This window comes from Melitaea cinxia, chromosome 14, assembly GCF_905220565.1.
Source record: "Melitaea cinxia chromosome 14, ilMelCinx1.1, whole genome shotgun sequence".
NCBI lineage: Eukaryota > Metazoa > Arthropoda > Insecta > Lepidoptera > Nymphalidae > Melitaea > Melitaea cinxia.
In genome coordinates this window covers 16,209,307-16,221,543 of record NC_059407.1, presented here as the reverse complement: position 1 = coordinate 16,221,543, position 12,237 = coordinate 16,209,307, and positions in this window count along the sequence as shown.

Here is a 12,237-nt window from a genome sequence, read left to right as displayed (position 1 = left end):
TCATATATATATATATATATATATATACACTCAAGTAACGGAAAGCAGGGTAAACTGTAGCGCAAACGGGCTAGTCATTAATTTGTCATTAGTCTCGAAAAACAAAATCAAAAACAGCTTTATTCAAATAGACTTCAATAGCACCTTGGGATCGTCATTTTACAAATTCAAATTTTTATTATTTATAAAAGTGAAGGAGAACCGGCAAGAAACTCCGCAGTTACCCTTGTAAAAATATATATAAACTGTATTTTTATATAATCTTTTTTTATATATAAATATCTTGCATGAAATACAGCGTCACTAAGTCCACGCATCTTTATCATTCATGTAATCCTGCACCGAATAAGCTTTAGCTATTGCCCTTGAGCATTTTTTAATCATATATTATATAATTTATATATATATAGAAAGTAAACATTAATAACTTAACAGCACTAATCCTCTTCCTAAAGTTTTTCACAGCTGTCTATTTTGTTACCTGTTTACGCGAATTTCACTCATATAATGAAACAACTTTTTCGGATTTTATCGCGGTTTATTACAATTTTTAGATGCCCGACGTTTCGGATACTTTACAGCAACCATGGTCACGTGAGGACTCCCTAGAGTCCCTTGAGATCCCTTGAGTACACCCCTTGACCATGATTGCTGTAAAGATTTACTTGCAACGACTGAACCTTGTTTTATGTGCCCATAATAAATAAAATTAAAATAATGTAACTGCCTTTAAAAAGCACTTCGGACTTGATATTTTACAAATTATCATGCATGGTTAAAGTGAAGGTTAAAGGAAAACTTTTAACTGAGGTAGAACGCAGCAGGAATTTCCTGCTCAAAATATGGAGCAGCCCAACTGGGGTAGTACCTCGACCTTACTTCTGTTTTCAAGCAGTATTGTGTTCCTGTTGGTGAGTAAGGTGACCAAAGCTCCTGGGGGGATTGGGGATTGGGTCGGCAACGTGCTTGCAATGCTTCTGGTGTTGCAGGTGTCTATAAACTACGGTAATCGCTTACCATCAGGTGAGCCGTACGCTTGTTTGCCGACCTAGTGATATAAAAGAAAAAAGCTATAGCACCGAATTGAAATGTAGATTTTGTAGTGAAGAACCGGTAAAAAACTCAAAAAAATATATAGGTAGGTATACTTCGTATATTGATATGTTAATTTAATGCATACACTATCTAATCGCTTCCACGAATATTGTATTCAAATACCGTCATTGATAAATTTTAATTTGTTTAATCTTTATACTAATACTAGCTTTCCACTCGCGGCTTCGCCTGCGTAGATTAGGTACATGATTTGGCAGTTCCGTTTTCCCTCGTTAAAACACAATCTAGTCCAGTCACTCAGTGATAACGCAGCCTTCTCCCGATGAAGGAATTTTAAAATCGTTTCGAGTCGCCCGGCGTTAGACGCGATCAAACGGAATGAGCTGATATGGGGCGCTCCAGCCCACTGGTGATGTTCTTACATTACTTAAATACTTCTTCGCCCTGCTGATCAGACTATGTTTCTTAGAGGCTAGTTTAGCCTTTTCTTCCAGATGACCACGAAATTGCACATTGCTCGATATAACGACGCCAAGTATTCCAGTACTGGCCGAGGCGGTTAGGGGAGTGCCTTCAAATTTGAGAGATTTAACGTCAAGACAACGAAGGAGTTGACGTCTCCACGTCTCGGCTGCAGGATGCTTTGCTCGAAGAAATATTAGAATGTTAGAATTTAGAATGATTTTATATAATTATAATTTAGAATACTTAATTAATTATAAAAGGCTTTTTTATTTTTATTTTTATTTTATTTTATTTAATTAATTATAATAGTAATGACGCATTAAATTAGAATTTGTTTTTGCCATTGTATCAACTCATTTGTATCGTTTTTCTAGTATATCATAATAATTAAAATACAATTGGTTTTATATAACTAACTTTTCCTTAGTCGACACCTTTCAGAATACACCATTAAGTTATTTTCTGCTATTTTTAGTTACTTATCTCTTATCAAAGTTTAATTCACAATATCGTATAATATTAATTACTTACCAATTATAAATAATTATTTATATCGTTAAAGATAACGACGTAAAATATTAAATAAGTCACTACAAAACAACCTAATTAAAATTTCTCCATTTATCATTCAATTAATCTATTTTTATTTCTACGACGAAAAGCATAAATTTCACAAACCGAAAATAAAAAATAATCCCATAAGTATTTGATAATGTTTACAAACTTAATCCTTTAAAAAAATTGTAAAAGCACGGTGAGTTACTGGCTACATTGTTTAGATTTCAATGTACTGTTTACAAAAGGAAAACAAATAATAATAAAAAAACTACGACATTTTTTTCAAACCGTTTAAAAATTCACGACGCACGCTCAAACCGACTGCTTCACTGATTGTAAATTTAAAACAATATAATCTAGTTCGCCAACAAAAAAAAAAAGTAAAATAAAATGTATAAAAACTGTCAGAATGTCTAAATATTTAGTTCCCATACGCTATTCTATTTCGGTTGTGTGTGGTACGCGATAATATGTATAAAACATTGCGTAATAGTCAAAACACGTTTTTTATTTTAACCTTTGTTACGTTCAATTTAAATAAATCATACACCAAACCGTTTTAATTAAAATTATTTGCGTATAAACTATACTTATAAATAAAAGTGTTAGTTTAATTACTATTTTGTACACTAAAATTACCTACTATGAACATTTTGATGGGAGACATTTTATAATTTACCTAAATTGAGCCAACTGCCTTTTCTTGTTACTCTTTCTCTGTCTGTATATTATTATACATACAGAGAAAGTTTAGTTAAGTTATTTATAAAACTTTAAAGCAAATGATTTTTTTGTTCATTTTTTATTCGCTGAAATTAGATGAAAATATAATTTATAAGCTATTATGGAGACACGATTAACTTATAATAATTGTGTTTGCTGGCAAACGAAAAAAAACCGACTTCAATTACATCGACAAGTAATACAACGTAGGTAGACGTATAAATAGCCGAGTAAACTTGTAATCAGATCTCGATGAAATTTAAATGTGGCCATAATGATAAAGCACGACTGACTTTGTCGCACTGAAGACTATAATATATGTCCGTATATCGTGTATACCACCAAAATACTAAATAAATTAAAATTAAACATGATTTAAGTCCATATTACGACTTAAAACACTGAATAATTTTTGGCCTTAAAATTCAGTACTCTTGCAAAAATAAAATTGGATAGCCGCACACAAAGTTGCTTAAGCAGATAGTTCGCAATATCGCTTCAATTTAACACTAACTTCACCATTTCTCCGTGTAGCAGAAATGATCGGAGCTAAATCGAATATCGAAATAATTAATTTAATATAATTATGTAAAAAGTAATAGGCAAATACGTGGCGTGTTATTAAACAGTTTCCAGTTTCCACCCTATTCGGTAATACCAATACACGGTTATAACTGTATGCCAAACGATTAAATCAATAGTGTCAGCATTGGCAAAATGCCGACTGGGACAAACGCTGTGTTATAATACTATAAATCGTATTCTATAGTTCTTGTTAAAAGAACTATCAAAAATTTCATTCCTTTGTTAATCTCTGGTTATTGAAAAATATTCATAATAAAGACTAATTACTTGCTATTAAACAGACAATTTTTTTAAACTGATGTAGGACATAGCAGCAAATTTTCTGCTCAAAATATACAGCAGCACGACTGGGGTAGTACCTCGACTTTACAGAAGATCACAGCTAAATAATACTTCCTGGGGCGAATTGGGGATAGGGTCGGCAACGCGCTTGTGAAGCTTCTGGTGTTGCATACGTCAATAAGCTACGGTAATCGCTTACCATCAGGTAAGCGGTACGCTGGGTTTCCGACCGAGTTGTATTTAAAAAAAAAAAACAATTACTAATTTAAGTAATAATATAAAAGCGAAAGTAACTCTTGTCTAACTAGTAAGCTATACGCCTGAACCACTAAACTGATTTTGATTATATTTCGTATAAACATAATAAATAATAGACTAAGCCTAGGACAGATGTATGTCAACAAAGAATATTTCATAAGACTTTTTATGAACAATTTTGATAGCGATAACCAGTAAGTAACTCGTCTTTTTAAACGATTTAAAAAATTATGTAAAACTTTGAATCTACGAAATTATTAAAATTATCATCTTTAGTGTTTTAAAAACCAATTTCAATAAAACGATTTTTTCCGAAAAACCGTGGAAGATAAAAAAAAATGGAAGTATTCACACCTTGAAAGATAAGTAATAAATACATTTATATGTATACCAGTATAAATGTTATGGAGGTAAGGCACAGAAGGATATGTCCTCTCATATGTCCTCAAAATCTGGAGAAGTCCACGTGGACCTCAACCGTGGAGAAGATCACAAAATAAGCTCTCAAGTAGCATTGAGTTGCTGTGGTAAGAAAGGTTGCCAGAGCTTTTGGGAAGGGTCAGGGGTTGAGTCAGCAAAGCGTTTGTGGTGCTACTGGTATTTCAGGCGTCAAAGGCTACGGTAACCGCTTACCATCGGGTAGGCTGTACGCTTGTTTGCCGATATAGTCATACAAAAAAATTTGGAACTACCAATCCAAATCTCAAAAATAAAAAATATTTATCATATCTCTTAACTTAAGGAAATAATTATAAAATCTATAATTTACATTTCAAAACAGAATCGTAATACTGATGTATGATAACAAAGTAACAAAAAACCTGTTTTGCTTAGACTGTAGTTTATAGGAGTTTATACCAGGTTTTTTAGTTAAACCGCTTTTTGTAATAATCTTTAATGTTTAAACACTCAATTGGTTTTAATATAACAAAAGAGATTACATTGGCATCTTAACTTATTTCATACAAACTATAAATAGTACAATGTACATGTACAGATGTGTTATTATTACGTTAAATACCAACATTATGGGATTTACTAACTAATATGTAGGCACTAGCTCTGTCGTGGGCAATTAGAAAGGAATTTATAAAGAACAGATGCACTGATCGTGCCACCTAGCATCGTCGCTATCGTTCGATAGTCACCTACCCTCACTTATTATATTACTCGAGTTATTTTGACGAGTATAAAATGAACGGTGCAACATTCCGCGGCCGGTTAATGTTTTGTTTTGTGCTGTCTTAGCTAAGTTTACTAGAATCAATGATATAAAATTATAATTTAGCAATAAATTAAAACAGGGATATTCCGGTATGGGTTATTTACCTTTATAAAACGGTACTTATCGAATCAAAATAACGGTAAGAGAATCATTCGGTAACCGAATCATATCGGTAATACAGTATCGAAATAAACCGGTAGTAGGCACTTTTTGGCGGGTAGAATTGAAACTGTCAAGACGTGTTTTTAACTGCTCCTCAATTATATTATAATTTATAGTGTTAATTTTATATATTTATGCTATAATAACTATTCCTTGCCTTGGTTGACTATTACTTCACACTCTCACTCACTAAACAAAATGGATTCATCAGTTGAACTAGTTTTGAAGACCATGGAGGAGCTCTCTTCTTCAATAAATAGCCGGATGGAAGAGTTCGAAAGGCACATCCCTGCTACTGCACCATCCAACCCCACCGTTAAGACACTTAGTTCGGAGTTCTTCACATTTAAGACATTGGTGTGGAAGGCTTTGAGTGTGCTGAAGGCCCAAGTAGAACTCTTAATACTTGGCCTGGATCGCGTGGAGACACACTCACGCAGAAAAGTTCTACTTCTGCATGGAATCAAGGAGGATCCTAGTGAGGATATAATGAAGAAGACTCTCGAGGTGCTAGTCGATCGTATGAAGCTGACGGGTGTGAACCTGGATTCTTTCGAAGCCTGTCATAGGCTGGGTGCTAAGAAAGACAATGCACGGCCAATTCTAGTGCGTTTTTCTTCTCTACAGCTTCGTGCCAAGGTTTGGAGATCGAAGACCTCATTGAAGGGGACTCAGATTAAGTTTTCTGAGTTCCTCACCAAAACTCGTCAGGACATATTCGCATCGGCTCGCAATCACTTTGGACTGAGAAAGTGTTGGTCAGCAGATGGTGTTATAATTGTTCTGCTGCCGGATAAATCACGAGCAAAGGTAACATCGACCTCTGAGCTGAAACAATTAATTTCGAAGCATCCTAAAGTTTCCACGTCGCAAGTTAAGGACGATTAGTGTTTATGTGCTTTTACTCATCCTGGTTTGTTTATTTGTTTTTGTAATTTGTATAGTTATCGGTTCCATGTGGGTATATTCATCTTTTCTTTCTTTTTTCACTTTTTAACGTATGTAACTATCAATTAATTATTTATTTATATATAATTAAAACTCAATTTATAATTACTACCTGCTACCTATTGTTAATATTGTTATTATATCTCATACGTCAAATGTCAATTCTGTCACTGATGTCAAAACAATTGCGTTCGGATACTCCACATGGAACATGTGCGTATGATAATTTAGTCTACTAATTGTTTTTTTTTTTTTTTCTTCCTTTTTTGTTTTTTAACTGTATTTATTGCAGTCAACCCATGGGTGAGGATACTGTATTTCAGTCAGTATCAGTGTATTTTAGTTTCAGTATTTCAGTATTCGTTTTTATACTTTATTATTTTTTATTTTATTTTTTTATATTTCATTTGGGTCTTATTTCATATTTATAAATTATTATTTTTTTTTTATTTATATCTTTTTTTAAATTATTTTGAGAGAAAATATGATTGAAGATGATTATTTCACTTGTTCTTCGGATGAATTCGAGAGTGCGGAAAATAGTTGCAACACCTCTATTTCTGATTCCGAAACACTAGCAGACAAATTATCTCATGTTTTTACGAATCAGCGGAATTTCTTATCCTTGGTGCATATCAATGCGCAGAGCATACTTGCTCACTATTCTGATCTTCTCACATCTTTTAGCACTAGCACTGCTGATTGCATACTTGTCTCTGAAACCTGGCTTAAGCCATCCATCCCGTCCACTAGTTGCTCTCTTCCTGGCTACCAACTATTCCGTAATGATCGTACGGATCAGGGTGGCGGAGGCGTGGGAATTTTCCTTCGCAGCTGCATCCCAGCTACTGTAGTTTGTTGCTCATCTTCGCATGTATCAGGGACTCTTGAATATCTTTTTGTAGAAATTATCATCAACCACAGAAAACTCCTATTGGGGGTTCTTTATAGTCCAAATGACAAAGTTAATTACTTTAACAACCTGGAGAATATTCTTGAGAGCTTAGTTCCTAATTATGAGCATATAATTTGCATGGGCGATCTTAACACATGCCTTCTAAAAAATGATAGCAGAGCACAAACATTACTTTCGCTTACCTCTTCTGTTGATCTTCACCTCATACCTATATCTGCTCCTACTCACCACTTCCCTAACTCAAGACCATCCCTTATTGACTTAGCCTTTGCCTCTAACCCCAATCTTGTTTCATCTCATGGACAAATGACATCCCCTTTCTCCTATCATGACCTAATTTTCCTAACATACAAAATACGTCCTCCCAAAATCAGAGACAAAGTTCTCCTTCAGCGGAATTTTAAGCAGATGGATCTGGAACGTTTAAGAGAGGATGTGAGGAACATCGACTGGTCAACTATATACAATGCAAATGACATCAATACCATGGTTGAATCATTTACTGCTGAGCTGATTAAGATCTATGACGTACATGCCCCCATTAGACCAGTACGAATGAAACGGGCGCCAGCCCCATGGTTGTCACCTGTCATTAAAAAGACCATGGCTAAACGTGACAGGGTCAAATCTGCATATAAAAAATTGCCGACGGCTGATAATTTGTCTAAATATAAAACTCTACGCAACCTCTGCAACAGGATGTGTAGGGATGCAAAACGTCGCTACATTCATAACTCAGTTCAGAATCGTACCCAAGCGCAAGTTTGGAGATTCTTACGGTCGCTAGGAGTAGGCAAACCCTCTGATGCTTGTCAAAGCTCAGTGGATCCTAATATTTTAAACACTCACTTCACCACTCCACCTCTCACTTTAGACGCCAATGTTAAATCATCCACTCTTTCTATTTTAAATAGTCAGGCTCCTACCGACCTACCTCAATTCTTCTTCAAATCAGTCAATGCAGAAGTGGTAAAGAAGTATGTCCGCTCTATCTCCACCAAGGCCATTGGTAGTGACAATCTCAGTCTTGAGATGATTCTTCCGGTGCTGGAGGACATTGCATCTGTGATCACGCACATAATTAACTTCTCACTGTCATGCAATGTTTTTCCTTCGCTCTGGAAGAAGGCAGTTGTCATTCCACTACCTAAAATCTCAAATCCCTCCTGTCCTGCTCAATATCGTCCTATATCTATCCTTCCCATTTTATCCAAGGTCCTGGAATCTATAGTTCACCAACAACTCTATTCTTACCTTATTTCCAACTCTCTACTATGCCCCTATCAATCCGGTTTCCGTCCTTCCCACAGCACTGTTGGAGCGCTTTTGAATGTGACGGAGGATATTCGGTGGGCTATGGATAGCACCAAGCTCACTGCAATGATTTTGTTAGACTTCAGTAGCGCTTTCAACTCTGTAGACTATGACATACTTCTTGGCACTCTTCGTGCAGTTAACATCTCCCCCACTTGCATTGGCTGGTTTCACTCATATCTTTCGGGACGTCAGCAGTCTGTAACGACTGATTTTAACTCATCGAATTGGTTGACCCTTACTGCTGGTGTCCCACAAGGCGGCGTACTTTCCCCGTTACTTTTTTCTATATTTATTAATAACATCTCCAGTGCTATTTCTTCTCCCTTCCACCTGTATGCAGACGATTTACAAATATACCGTCACTTTGGACTGGCTGAGTTGCATGAGACTATCAATCTCCTTAACAAGGACCTAGCTGCAATCTGTCAATGGGCCAATTCGTTTGGACTTATTATAAATCCAGCAAAATCTCAAGCAATAATTATCGGTAGCACCCGTTTGAGAAACCGTATTGCCTGGGAAACAGTACCTCCAGTCTTGTACTGTGGCACACCGATACCATACTGCGACAAAGTTAGAAACCTAGGCTTGATTTTGGACAAAAACTTATCGTGGATAGCTCATGTCAACGAAGTCAGCCGAAGGATGCACTACACCTTCCACTCTCTTAAGCGTCTCCAATATTTTCTTCCCTTTCAAACCAAAATTCTGCTTGCGCAATCCCTTCTTTTACCTATCCTCGATTATGCAGATGTGTGCTATTTAGATGTGACAAAGGAGCTACTTAATAAATTAGAGCGTCTACAAAATCTTGCGATACGCTTCATCTTTGGTTTACGTAAATACGATCACATCACCCAATTTCGCACTCAACTTAAGTGGCTCCCAATCCAACTTCGCCGTGATATGCACATCCTTTCTTTTCTCTATAACATACTCCATGACCAAAATGCTCCCTCCTACCTTCGGTCCCGTTTCCTTCTTTCTCCTACCCCAACACGATCCAGAAGGTCTTGCATCACATCGATGCTCGAAGTCCCCAGACATAACACCAACTTCCTCCTCAATTCATTCACAATACGCGCTGCAAAACTTTGGAACCATCTACCGAGAGTGATCCAAGACAGCACTTCAATTTATGCTTTCAAGGACAGGCTAAGGAAACATCTTCTCTCCGAAGCTATGAATCTCTCATAATTGTTGTACTCTCAATATATGTATGTATGTATGTATGTATGTATCATGTGTATGTATGTATATGTGTATGTATTTATGTATGTATTTATGTATGTATATGTGTAGATATGTATGTGGGTATGTATGCATGCATATGTGCATGTAACTGTGTAAGTATTTAAGTATATACGTATTTTATATCACAAATGCGCTTATGAGTCCCGCGATAACATTTTCTCTCACCACCATGGGTAGACTGGTAGAGATCTCTTACAGAGATAAGTTCGCCCTTGCCAACATTTTTTTGTAAACTTGTAATTATGATTTTTTTTTTTTTAAAGTGCAATAAAGAATATATATATATTAGGCATAACGTTCGCGTCGTAAGTTTAAGCGGGCAATTCCCGTTCTTGTAGCTGCGCTGCGCTAGCTCGGATTGCGGTCCGAACGTACACCATATCTCTATCTCATTCGCTCCCGTGTGTTGCGTGATTTTACTTAAAACTTATTTATTTATGATAGACGACAGGCCCCGGGCGTGGCGCGAGCAAGTTTTCATCTCTTTTTCGCGTTAATGTTTACATTGCATATAACGAATAATTCAAAACAAAAAACTTAATTACTTTCATAGTTAAAGAAGCCAGTCTTATGAAAAACCAAGCATTATCAATAAAAGCAAAGGAACATTACAGATTCTTCATTTTAAACGATGGCTCACAGATTTTGTCACCCTCTGTTACTTCTCCGAATCATTTAAAACCGAAATACATAACGTTATATTTCGGTATTACAGTTTAATCGGTAACCGTTTTATTACGGTTTTGGAACCGAAATAAAACGGTAACCTTTTCAATCGGTATCCGATTCATACGGTAACCGTTTCAAACGGTTACCTTTATGAATCGGTTTGGCGAACCCTGAATTAAAATTAAATAATCATGTCAAATATTTTCAACTAACTGTAGCTTAAGCGGCTTATCCCACTATTGTACTGTCAAAAACGGACCGTCTCCGGACTTATACACTTTCAGTACTTGTCATTGGCAAAATCATCGGCGAAAAGCTGATGGAGCCATAGTTTTTTAAGAAAAAGAAAAAGAACGGTTAAACATCGGCTAAGGCAGTCTTGGCTCTGGCTTGGCACAATGCACTTGTTGTATTCTGCTAGTAGCTTAACCTAGACTCTTTTAATAATTAATTTGTGCAAACGTTGATACACGTTGATGCGCATCTCAAAGAGGGCCTCCTTAAACATACACTTAGGTCGCAAGTCCTAGGCACTGCTCTGAGTTACTTCCTTTGCCACACGATGGACTCGGCACCCGCATGGTGAAACCATCGAATGCTAAGAAGTTCGGCCCCCTCCCCATTAACTTATAACTATCTTCTGTTACCTCGTATTGAAATTAACCAGTCTGACCACCTACTACTTCCGACAAATATATATTCTGTATTCATTTATATGTTGGTTGTAAATAAATATCTTATAACCTACACAATCGGTCCTCTGTTTGTATGGTAAGCCACTTAATGCTTGTGTTATGGGCAACAGCCGATAGATATAGCTAAATATGTTTAGCTATATCAATCGGAATATAATGTCAATTTTTTAAGCAGAGAAATAGTATAACAGAGTACGTCACAAACAATAACCAACCTTTATTTTATATAACCCAACATTCATATTGGGTTAATTTTATAAAAGATTTCTCAGATATAAACAAAAATATAATCAATTTAGAAATATAAATTATGTAGAAACAAATGAGTTTATAATTATACGTTCATTAAAAAAAATACTGCTTTCAATGAACAGGAACATAGAACATTAGCTCATTACTTTTATATGGTTATATTAAACTAGCTGCACCACGCTGTTACACCCACGTTAATTTCCGATCCCGTGGCAAAGGCGAGATAAATAGTAGTAATAGTAGTTTATGTATGTACCAAGTTTCATTAAAATCTGTCCAGTGGTTTTTGTGTGACAGTGTAATAAACATACATAAATACATACATACATCTTCAAAAACTTTCGCATTTATTACATTAGTAAGATGAGATAAGAAATTTTCTTCATATTCAATTTATTATAAGTGTATAATTACCAGAGTGTTATCATGAATAAAATCACAACAGATTATAATTTATCTTTTGTGTTTATTTACTCTCTGCCTAAATATGGTTGCTTATCACGTAAATTACCTTATCTTGAAAAACAGGCGCATTCTAGTATAATTACCATGACTTTATTTCGTATTAATTAATAATACTATAACTTGAAATATATAGAAATATAAAAGTATTACTGTTTTCTGTATCCAGTTTGAGTCTTATAAACAAGATTCTTTTATGTAATTCTCAGCAAAGTATACATAAAGAATTTAGTGAAATATTAAGATATATTGTACATAATTAATCATTGTGAAATACTGGTAAATCGAACTTCTCTTTTTATCTCTGAACAAGTGATTATGCGATGACTTTTATCTTTATTTTCTTGATACACATGTAATCTCATGACATCACATGTTAAGTAAATATTGACATTTCAAAATAAAATTTT